Raw genomic sequence first — 12453 nt, 5'->3', positions numbered from 1 at the left:
CCTCACACTACAGGTCCCAGGGAAGGCTGCTTCTGGTACACTTTGCCTGGCCCACAGGAGTTCAGGCTGGGAGGTGTGGGAACAAATCCCAGCAGGGTGCTGTCAGGCCTGTGAACTCTGGTGGGCCAATGCTCAGCCAGGTGCTGAGATTACAGCCCTGCTGGACAGGGCCATAAACCCCTGCCTGCCTGTTAGAGAAGTGCAGAGCCTGCAATAAGGCTCTGGAATTGAGCATTCACAGAAAATGAAGGAGTCAGGACCACAAAGGAGCCAGGAGAGAGGAGAAGGTTTCAGCGTGTGTCTTTATTTTCTCCTGCATCTCTCCTTTGTTCTGTCCTTTTTAAACAGCATGGGATCCAACCACCGAATTCCCATTCCTTTGCCTCTAAGAGGTGGGGTTTGGGGCTTGCCTAGAGCCTTGTACATCTGCCCCATTGTGGTGCATCCAGGCAATGTGGATTTGCAATCAGCAGTTTAGAAAGCACCTACCGGCCTCTCCTTTTCCGGCTGCAACCATGGAGGCTGCTCCAGAGAAGAAAAAGAAGGTTGCTGTTGTGCCAGAAACCCTTAAGAAAAAAGGTACTTCTGTGCCAAAAACCCTCAAGAAAAAGGTTCCAGCTGTGCCAAAAACCCTCAAGAAAAAGGTTCCAGCTGTGCCAGAAACCCTTAAGAAAAAGCGAAGGAATTTCGCAGAGTTGAAGGTGAAGCTCCTGAGGAAGAAGTTTGCCCTGAAGACACTGCAGAAGGCAAGGAGGAAGCTCATCTATGAGAAGGCAAAGCACTATCACAAGGAGTACAGGCAGTTAGTTGTACCACACTGAGATTCGGATGGCTAGGATGGCAAGGAAGGCTGGAAACTTCTATGTTCCTGCAGAACCAAAATTGGCATTTGTCATCAGAATCCGGGGTATCAATGGAGTAAGCCCAAAGGTGCGCAAGGTGTTGCAGCTTCTTCGTCTTCGTTAATATCTTCAACGGCACCTTTGTTAAGCTCAACAAGGCCTCAATTAACATGCTGAGGATTGTGGAACCACACATTGCGTGGGGCTATCCCAACCTGAAGTCAGTAAATGAGCTCATCTACAAGCGAGGCTATGGCAAAATTAATAAAAAGTGGATTGCCTTGACAGATGATTCCTTGATTGCTCGATCTCTTGGTAAATTGACATCATCTGCATGGAGGATCTAATTCATGAGATCTATACAGTTGGGAAACACTTCAAGGAAGCAAATAACTTGCTGTGGCCCTTCAAATTATCATCCCCACGAGGTGGAATGAAGAAAAAGACAACTCACTTTGTAGAAGGTGGAGATGCTGGCAACAGGGAAGACCAGATAAACAGGCTTATCAGACATATGAACTAAGGTGTTGCCCATGGATTTTTATAATCTGGTCAGTTAATAAACAGTCACAGCTTGACAGATTGAAAAGAAAAAAGAAAAAAAAGAAAGCACCTACCGATTGACAGTTACCTGTCTTAGGGGTTTCAACTGACCTCTATCTCTCATATTAACAACTTTGACCTTTCAAACCCACATAGTGTGAAACAATATACTCCACTAAAATGTCTACAGTTTTTTAATCTAGCTATTTGTTTTACTCATTTATAGGTTTAAACACAAAGGAAAGACAGCCATAGCACTTTCTACTGGTCAGCAATGTATGTATGTTATGACTTGCTCTTACATTTATTTCTGTTTTGGTTTAAGTAAAAAAAGGAAAGACAGTGATGGTGGTCCACTGTGCCTTAGTAAATGAAGTTCTTGGAGGTGGATGAGACTACTCCAGGCGCAACTATCCTTAATAAATCAACCAGAAACTAGTTCTTTCCACCATCTATGTGATGACTAATCTTGGTTGACAACACTATGCACCTGGAAAGAAGAAATCACAGCTAAAACTTTTCCTCCATCAGACTGGCTTGTGGGTAATTCTCTGAGAAATGTTTTTGTTAGTTGATATAGGAGGACCTATCCAACCTTGGAAATTACCATCACCAGTTGAGTGTACCTAGATCAGTGGTTCTGCTACCCTTTAATATAGTTCTTCATGTTGTGGTATCCCCCAAACATAAAATTATTTTGTTACAACTTTACACCTATATTTTTGTTGTAATGAATCATAATCATATCATATGTAGGATATCTGTTATGTGATGCTAAAGTAGTTAGGACATACATGTTGATAACCACTGGCCCAGACTGTATAAAAATGCTAACCGAGCAGACAAGAAGGAGCAAACCAGGAAGCAGCATTTTTTCATAGTTTCTGTTTCAGTTCTTGCTTGAGTTCTTGGCCAGACATCTCTCAGTGATGGATTGCAAACCTGGAGGTATAAGCCAAATAAATCTTTCTTCCATGAGCTGCTTTTACTCATGATGTTTAGCACAGCAACAGAAACCAAGGTAAAACAATCTGTCATCCTCCAAATTTTCTTATGTTCATGTACCTTCTAGAACCCTGTTAGTTGGGGAAATGCCTCATCTTTTCTAATGCAAGTATTTGAGATATAAATTCAACAAAATAACTTAACAACTGATATTCCTGAGCCCAGTCTGTGGGCCATGAAAATGGGTAAAGATTAGGAACACACATTGGAAATCAGTGCAGAGCTTTCTCAAAATCTTACAAAAAGATGGAGCTGACAAGATAGCTATTTTTAAGAGCACTTACTGCCCTTGCAGAAGACCTGGGTTCAGTTCCCAGGAACCATATCGTGGCTCACAACCATCTAAAACTCCAGGTCCAATGGATCCACAGCTTCTTATGATGTTAGAGGGCTCCTGTGTGCAGATGCAGAGATAGAGATAGAGATAAAGATAGAGATAAATATATTTAGATGTAGATATAGAAATAAATATTTCTAGGCACACAAACATACACATACAATAAAAATAAAATAAAACATTAAAAAAAGAAATAGAACCATGTGGCCCAGCTCTATTATCCTATTCTTCATAACTAGGGAATAAAATCAACCTAGATGTGCATCAACAGATGAAAAAGATAAGAAAACACAGTATATATTACAATAGAATACTACTGAGACAAAATTCCTGTGCACTGTGTAAATGTTGTCTTTGTACTACTTCAAATGTTGACTTCTCTATCAGTAGAGAATTAAGTACAGTTCAGACTTTGGTATTTATATTTATATAAAACATTACCTTGTCTCAGTGTTTTGTAAACATCTTCTCCATCACCTTCTTATTGGTTTAATAAAGAGTTAAATGGCCTATAGCAAAGCAGAAAGGGATAGGCAGAAATTCCAGACAGAAATAAGAACTGTGGAAAAGGGTCAGAGAGGGAAGAAACAGGTGCCAGTATTGAGGAGAGGTAATGAGTCAGGTAGAGAAACAAAGCTAGGTGAGCTAGTTGAGAGTCTGCCAAGCTAAGCCCAAGCTTTCATGATTATTAAAAATCTTGCTTATAAATATCAATACAAAATACTCAATAAAATTCTTGTAAACCGAATCTAAGAACACATTAAAACTATCATTCACAATGATCAAGTAGGCTTCATCCCAGGGATGTAAGGTTGGTTCAATATATGAAAATCCATTAACATAATCCACTATATAAACAAAGTAAAAAAAATCACATGGTCATCTCCTTAGATACAGAAAAAGCTTTTGACAAAAATACAACACCTCTTCATGTTAAAAGTATTGAAGATATCAGGAATTCAAGGCCCATACCTAAACAAAATAAAAGCAATTTACTGCAAACCAGCAGCCAATATCAATTAAATGAAGAGTAACTTGAAGCAATCAAGGATGCCCATGTTCCTCATGTCTATTCAATAAGGTACTCAAAGTGTTGGCTGGAACAATAAGACAGCAAAAAGAGGTTAAGGGGATACAAATTGGCAAACAAGAAATAAAGTTGTCACTGTTTGCAGATGATAAGATAGTATACATAAGTGACCACAAAAATTCTACCAGAGAACTTCTCCAGCTGATAAACAACTTCAGAAAAGTGGCAGGATATAAAAGTAATTCAAATAAACCAGTAGCCTTCTTATATACAAATGATAAACAGGATGAGAAAAGAAATTAGAGAAACAACTCCCTTCACAATAGTCACAAATGCTATAAAATATCTTAGGGTAACTCTAACCAAACAAATGAAAGATCTCTATGACAATAACTTCAAATCTCTCAAGAAAGAAATCGAAGATCCCAGAAAATGGAGAGATTTCTGATGCTCATGGATTGTCAGAATAAACCTAGTAAAAATGGTCATTATACCAAAGGCAATTTAAAGATTCAATGCAATCCCCATCAAAATCCCAACAATAATTCTTCAAAGACATGAAAAGGGAAATTGTCAAATTCATCAAAGGCAAAAAAATCCAGAATATTTTGTTCCCCCTCTAAAATTGACTGAAGCATCTGCACTTTGGTCTTCCTTCTTCTTGAGCTTCATGTGGTCTGTGAATTGTATCTTGAGTATTCTGAGATGTTGGGCTAATATCTACTTATCAGCGAGTGCATACCATGTGAGTTCTTTTGTGATTGATTGGATTACCTCACTCACGGTGATAGTTTCTAATTCCATCTATTTGCCTAAGAATTTCATGAACTCATTGTGTTTAATAGATGAGTAGTACTCCATTGTGTAACTGTACATTTTCAGTATCAACTCTTGTGTTGAAGGACATCTGGGTTCTTTCCAGCTTCTGGCTATAAACATAGTGGAGCACGTGTCCTTCTTATATGCTGGAGCATCTTTTGAGTATATGTCCAGGAGTAGTATAACTGGGTCCTCAGGTAGTACTGCATCCAATTTTCTGAGGAACTGCCTAAGAGGCTCTGCCAGATGCAGCTAACCATCAAACTGATCAGACAGGGACCCCAATGGAGGATTTAGAGAAAGTACTGAAGGAGCTAAAAGGATTTGCAACCTCATAGGAGGAACAACAATATCAACCAAACAAGCCCCCCAGTGCTTCCAGGGACTAAACCACACAACCAAAGAGTACACATAGGGGGACCCATGGCTCCAGCAGCATATGTAGCAGAGATGGCCTTATCAGGCATCAACCAGAGGAGAAGCCCTTAACCCTGTGAAGGCTCAATACTCAGTGTAGGGGAATGCCAGGGCAAGAACATGGGAGGAAAAACGTGGGTAGGGGAAAACTCTCACAAGAGCAGGGGAGGGGGGGCTGGGATAGGGGGATTCCAGAGGGGAAACTAGGAAACGGGATAACATTTGAAATGTAAGTAAAGAAGATATCAAATAAAAAATTAAGATATTGGAAATAAATCTACCTGAAGACTCAGCAATACCATATTTTGGGAATATACCCAAAAAATATCCCACCAGGCCACAGGGGCACATGTTTGACTATATTTATAGCAGCCATTTTTTGGGATAGGCAGAAGATGGAAACAACCAAGATGTCCCACAACAGAAGAATGGATACAAAAAATGTGGTTCATTTACGCAATAAAATGCTACTCAGCCATTAAGAACGAGAACATCCTGAGTTTTGCAGGCAAATGGATGGAATTAGAAAATATCCTGAGTGAAGTAGCTCAGACCCAAAAGGACATTCATGGTATATACTCACTAATAAGTGGATATTAACCAAAAAGTACAGAATACCCAAGATATAGTCCACAGAACTCAAAAATGGTCATCAAGCTGAAGGGCCCAAGTGAGGACACCTCAGACCCACTTGGGAGGAAGAAGAAAGCAATCATAAGGAGGGACAGAGGGACCTGAGAGGGAAAGTGGATGGGGCCTGGAAGAGGGGAACATGTTCTGGTGTTGGGTTGTAGTACAGGACAACCTGAGGGCCAGCAGAAAGAATGGAAACAGGCAACCCCAGGATGTAGAAGGTTGGGGGAACCCTCCAGAATGTGCCAGAGACCTGGGAGGTGAGAGACTCTCAGGACTCAAAGGGAGAAACTTTAGATGAAATGTCCTACAGTGGGGAGAGGGAACTTGTAGAGCCCACATCCAGCAGAAAGACAGAACATCAAGTGAGGGATGGGGCTGCCATTCTGCAATCAAAACTCTGTCTCACAATTGTTCCTGTCTGAAAGAACTGAAGGGATGTGGATGAAAATGAAGTGGAGCCTGAGGGAAAAAAAGGTCCAGCAACAGGCCCAAAGTGAGAACCAGCTCAAGAGGTGGCCATAAGGCCTGTCACTATTACTGAGTCTATGTTGTGATCATAAAAAGGGACATATCATGACTGCCCTATGAAAGACCCAACAAGCTGCTGAAAGAGTCAGATGCTGATATTTACACCAAACCTATATACAGAAGCTGCTGATCCCGTGGTTGAATTAGGAAAAAGCTGGAGGAAGCTGAGGAGGAGGGCGACCCTGTAGGGAGACCAGCAGTCTCAGTTAACCAGATCTTTCAGACACTGAATAACCAACCAAGCAGCATACACTGGCTGATATAAAGCCCACAATACATATACATCAGACACTGGCTGATATAAGGCCCACAATACATATACATCAGAGGACCGCCCAGTCTGGGTTCAGTCAGAAAAGATGCATCTAACCCTCAAGAGTTTAGATATAGCCTCCAGGAAGTTTAGAGGTCTAGTGGGCTGTGGCAGGGGGTTGAGGGGGAGCATCTTTGTGGAGACAGGGGTGGGGAGGAGATATGGGATGTGCAACTGTCGGAGAGTGGACCAGGAGAGGAATAAGATCTGAGTTGGTTTTAAAATGATTAAGTAGGGAGCCTGGCCCAACTGCCAGCCGGAAAGGCGGCTCGAACAGGCTGAGCAACTGTGACCGGGAACAGATCTTAGGAACTTCTGTTCCCACCCGGAGACGACTTCAGGACACAGAGCAGAGCCTGGCCCAACAGCCAGCCGGAAAGGCGGCTCGAACAAGCTGAGCAACTGGTGAGTGGGAGACCTAGGCTGCGGGGGAGCAGAGGGATCTCTGCGGAGTGCACACGGAAAGGGCACCCCCTGCCCTGACCTGCCCTGTCCTCCCTGATCCAGTGACCGGGAACAGATCTTAAGAACTTCTGTTCCCACCCGGAGACGACTTCAGGACACAGAGCAAAGCCTGGCCCACCTGCCAGCCAGAAAGGTGGGTCAGAGAGGCTGAGCATCTGTGACCAGGAACAGATCTTAGGAACGTCTGTTCCCACCCGGAGGCGACTTCAGGACGCAGAGCAGAGCCTGGCCCAGCTGCCACCCGGAACCTGGGCTGCCGGGGAGTAGAGAGATCTCTGCGGAGTGCACACAAAAAGTGTACCAGGGACACAGACCAGATACAAGGGAAAGGCAAGAACATATCACTGACAACAAAATGGCAAGAGGAAAGAGAAAGAGTATATCCCAAGGAAACCAAGACAATCTAGCAACACCAGAACCCAGCTCTCCGATAGTAGCAAACATCGGAATTCAAAACACTCCAGAGAAAGAAGACACAGACCTGAAATCATGCCTCAAGACGCTGATAGAGTTACTTAAACAAGAAAGGGAGGAAAAGCAAAAAGATTCAGAAGCTTTTAAAGAAGAAACAAGAAAAACACTCAAAGAACTCAAAGAACGAGACGAAAACAGAACCAAAAAAATAAAGGAATGGAAGAGGGAAATTAAAACAGAAATTGACACAATAAAGAAAACGCTACAAGAGATAACCCTAGAGTCAGAACACCAAACAAAGAAATCAGGAGTCACAGAAGCAAGCATTTGCAACAGATTACAAGAGATCGAGGAGAGAATCTCGGGGGCAGAAGACAACATTGCAAACATAGACAAAACAGCCAGAGAAGATGCAAAAAACAAAAAGCTCCTAACCCAAAATGTTCAGGAAATACAAGACACAATGAGAAGACCGAACCTAAGGATAATAGGAATAGAAGAGGGAGAAGAGTATCAACAAAGAGGCACAGTAAATATCTTCAACAAAATCATAGAAGAAAACTTCCCTACCCTCAATAATGAGATGACCACGAGCATAAAAGAAGCCTTCAGAACTCCAAATAGGTTGGACCAGAAAAAAAATACCTCCAGACACATAATAGTAAAAACATCAAGTGCCCAAAGTAAAGAAAGAATACTAAAAGCAGTAAGGGAAAAAGGTCAGGTAACATATAAAGGCAGACCAATCAGACTCACACCCGATTTCTCAACAGAGACTATGAAAGCTAGAAGAGCCTGGACAGACATCATGCACTCCTTAAGAGAGCACAAGTGCCAGCCCAAGCTGCTATACCCAGCAAAACTATCAATCACCATCGATGGAGAGATGAAGATATTTCAAGACAAATCAAAATTCACACAATATCTGACCACAAACCCAGCACTACAACGTATTATAGGTGGAAAACCCAATACAAGGAGGGAAAACACAGCCTAATAAAAACAAAAAAACTCCTAAACAAGAAAACTAAAAGAAGAAAAAAACACAGACACAACTCAACCCAAAAAAGCAAAAATGGCAGGAAACAGAAACAATTATTCCTTGATATCTATTAACATAAATGGTCTCAACTCCCCAATAAAGAGACATAGACTATCAGACTGGATACATAAACAAAATCCAGCCTTTTGTTGCATACAAGAAACTCATCTCAGAGACAGAGACAGACACTATCTCAGAGTAAAAGGGTGGGAAAAAAAACTTCCAAGCAAACAGCTCCAAGAAGCAAGCTGGAGTGGCTATTCTAATATCGAATAAAGTAAACTTCCAACCAAAAGTTATCAAAAAAGATAAAGAAGGACACTTTTTACTCATTACCGGGGAAATCTGTCAGGAGGAACTCTCAATCCTTAACATATATGCTCCAAATAAAAAATCACCCACATTCATAAAAGAAACTCTACTAAAGCTCAAAAAATACATTTCACCCCACACAATAATAGTGGGAGACTTTAACACCCCACTCTCACCAATGGACAGATCAGGGAAACAGAAACTGAACAAGGACACTGCAAAACTAGCAGAGACTTTGAACCAACTAGAATTAATAGATATATACAGAACATACTATCCTAAAGTAAAAGAATACACCTTCTTCTCACCACCCCATGGCACCTTCTCGAAAATTGACCACATAATTGGACACAGAACGAGCCTTCATCGATATAAGAAGATTGAAATACTCCCATGCATCCTCTCAGATCACCATGGTCTACGGCTGGTCTTTAACAACAACAAAGACAACAAAATGCCCACATACACATGGAAACTAAACAACGCTCTGTTAAAGGATGGCAGGGTCAAAGAAGAAATAAAGAAAGAAATTAAGAACTTTCTAGAATTCAACAAAATGATAACACAACGTACCCAAACCTATGGGATGCAATGAAAGCAGTATTGAGAGGAAAACTCATTGCCCTAAGTGCTTCCAAGAAGAAACTGGAGAGAGCTAACATCAGCAACCAGACAGCACAGCTAAAAGCCCTAGAACAAAAGGAAGCAGATATACCCAAAAAGAGTAGACGGCAAGAAATAATCAAAATTAGGGCAGAAATAGACCAAATAGAAACAAAAAAAAATTGAAAAAATCAACAAAACAAAGAGTTGGTTCTTTGAGAAAACCAACAAGATTGATAAACCCCTAGCCAGACTAACTAAAGGGCAAAGAGAGAGTATCCAAATTAACAAAATCAGAAAGGAAAGTGGGGACATAACAACTGAAACTAAGGAAATTCAAGAAATCATCAGATCCTACTACAAAAACTTATACTCCACAAAATTGGAAAATCTGGAGGAAATGGACGAATTCCTAGACAGATACAAGGTCCCAAAGTTTAACCAGGAGCAAGTAAACCATCTAAATAACCCTATAACACCTAAAGAAATAGAAGAAGTCATCAAAAGCCTCCCAACCAAAAAAAGCCCAGGTCCAGACGGGTTCAGTGCAGAATTTTATCAGACATTTATTGGGTAATAACACCAATATTCGCCAAACTATTCCAAAAGATAGAATCAGATGGAATATTACCAAACTCTTTTTTTGAGGCTACAATAACCCTCGTACCTAAGCCACACAAAGACCCTACAAGGAAAGAGAACTTCAGACCAATCTCACTTATGAACATTGATGCAAAAATACTCAACAAAATCCTTGCAAACCGAATCCAAGAACACATCAAAACCATCATTCATCATGACCAAGTAGGCTTCATCCCTGGGATGCAGGGATGGTTTAACATAAGGAAATCCATCAATGTAATCCACCATATAAACAAACTTAAAGACCAAAATCACATGGTCATCTCACTAGACGCTGAGAAAGCATTCGACAAAATCCAACACCCCTTCATGTTAAAAGTCCTGGAAAGAACAGGAATACAAGGCCCATATTTAAACATAATAAAAGCAATATACAGCAAACCAACAGCCAACATCAAACTTAATGGCGAGAAACTTGAAGCAATCCCACTAAAATCAGGGACTCGACAAGGCTGCCCACTCTCTCCCTACATATTTAACATAGTCCTGGAAGTCCTGGCTGGAGCAATTAGACAGCAAAAGGAGATCAAGGGGATACAAATCGGAAAGGAAGAGATAAAAACATCACTCTTTGCCGATGACATGACAGTGTACTTGAGTGACCCCAAAAATTCCACCAGAGAACTCCTACAGCTGATAAACAAGTTCAGCAAAGTGGCCGGATACAAAATTAACTCAAACAAATCAGTATCCTTCCTATACTCAAAGGACAAACATGTGGAGAAAGAAATTAGGGAAAAGGTACCCTTCACAATAGTTACAAAAACTATGAAATACCTTGGTGTGACTCTAACTAAGGAAGTGAAGGACCTGTATGACAAGAACTTCAAACCTCTAAAGAAAGAAATTGAGGAGGATCTCAGAAAATGGAAAGATCTCCCATGCTCATGGATTGGAAAGATCAACATCTTAAAAATGGCCATCCTACCAAAAGCAATCTACAGATTCAATGCAATCCCCATCAAAATTCCAACCCAGTTCTTCATGGAATTGGAAAGATCAATGTGCAATTTCATATGGAATAACAAAAGACCTAGAATAGCAAAATCCATCCTCAACAACAAAAAAACATCTGCGGGAATCACTATCCCTGACCTCAAGCTATATTACAAGGCAATTGTGCTGAAAACTGCATGGTACTGGTACAGAAATAGGCAAGTGGATCAATGGAATAGAATAGAAGATCCAGAAATGAGCCCTCATGTATATGGTCACCTGATTTTTGACGAAGGAGCTGTAAACATTCAATGGAAAAAGGACAGCCTATTCAACAAATGGTGCTGGTCCAACTGGCACTCAACATGCAAAAGAATGAAAATAGACCCGTTTTTATCTCCTTGTACAAAGCTCAAGTGTAAGTGGATTAAAGATCTCCACATTAAACCAGATACACTGGAACTATTAGATGAGAAAGTAGGGAAAACCTTAGAACACATAGGTACAGGAGAAAATTTCCTGAACAAAACACCAATGGCTCAAGCTCTAAGGTCAAAGATTAACAAATGGGACTTAATGAGATTGCAAAGTTTCTGTAAGGCTAAGGAAATCTTCAAGAAAACAAAACGGCAACCAACAGAATGGGAAAAGATCTTTACCAACACCACATCAGATAGAGGCCTAATATCCAAGGTGTACAAAGAACTCAAAAAGCTAGACACCAGAGAATCAAATAACCCTATTAAAAAATGGGGTACAGAGCTAAACAAATCATTTTCAGTTGAGGAACACCGAATGGCCGAAAAACATCTCAGGAAGTGCTCGACATCCTTAGCCATCAGGGAAATGCAAATCAAAACAACCCTAAGATTCCACCTCACACCAGTCAGATTGGCCAAGATCCAAAACTCAGATGACAGCAGATGCTGGCGAGGCTGCAGAGAAATAGGAACACTTCTCCACTGTTGGTGGGGTTGCAAGCTAATACAACCACTCTGGAAATCTGTCTGGCGATACCTCAGAAAATTGGATATAGTACTACCTGAAGACCCAGCTATTCCACTTCTGGGCATATACCCCAGAGACACTTTAATACACAACAAAGATATATGCACCACAATGTTCATAGCGGCTCTATTTATAATAGCCAGAAGCTGGAAAGAACCCAGATGTCCTTCAGAAGACGAATGGATACAAAAATTGTGGTACATATACACAATGGAATACTACTCAGCCACCAGAAACAATGACTTAACCAAATTTTTAAGAAAATGGCTGCATCTAGAGAAGATCATCCTGAGTGAGATAACCCAGTCACAAAAGAACAGACATAATATGCAGTCACTGATAGTTGGATGCTAACCCCAGAGGCTTGCACTCCCCCAGAAACAACTCACAGACTGTATGAAGTTTAAGAAATAAAGAAAACAAAAAAATATACATATATTCACAAAACAAGAAGACTTTGACTATTTCCATGTTTCCTTTTGTTTTGCATGTACTTTACGCTTATTGCAACTAGTACGTTTTCAATGCATACTGTCAAGCCCTTGAAAAAAATCAAGTACT

General features: G+C 40.8%; 1 pseudogene across 1 annotated transcript; it reads left to right on the top strand.

The window, feature by feature from the left end:
• The first annotated feature begins 515 nt into the window (after positions 1-515).
• LOC308418887 (large ribosomal subunit protein uL30-like) lies at positions 516-1365 on the top strand (annotated as a pseudogene). Its single transcript has one exon. The product of its transcript is annotated as a large ribosomal subunit protein uL30-like (transcript).
• The last annotated feature ends 11088 nt before the right edge of the window (positions 1366-12453 follow it).

The sequence above is a fragment of the Micromys minutus genome, assembly GCF_963924665.1.
Source record: "Micromys minutus genome assembly, chromosome: 3".
NCBI classification, from domain to species: Eukaryota; Metazoa; Chordata; class Mammalia; order Rodentia; family Muridae; genus Micromys; species Micromys minutus.
Note: the sequence above shows the minus strand (reverse complement) of the source record. Positions and strands in the feature narration are given on the sequence as shown.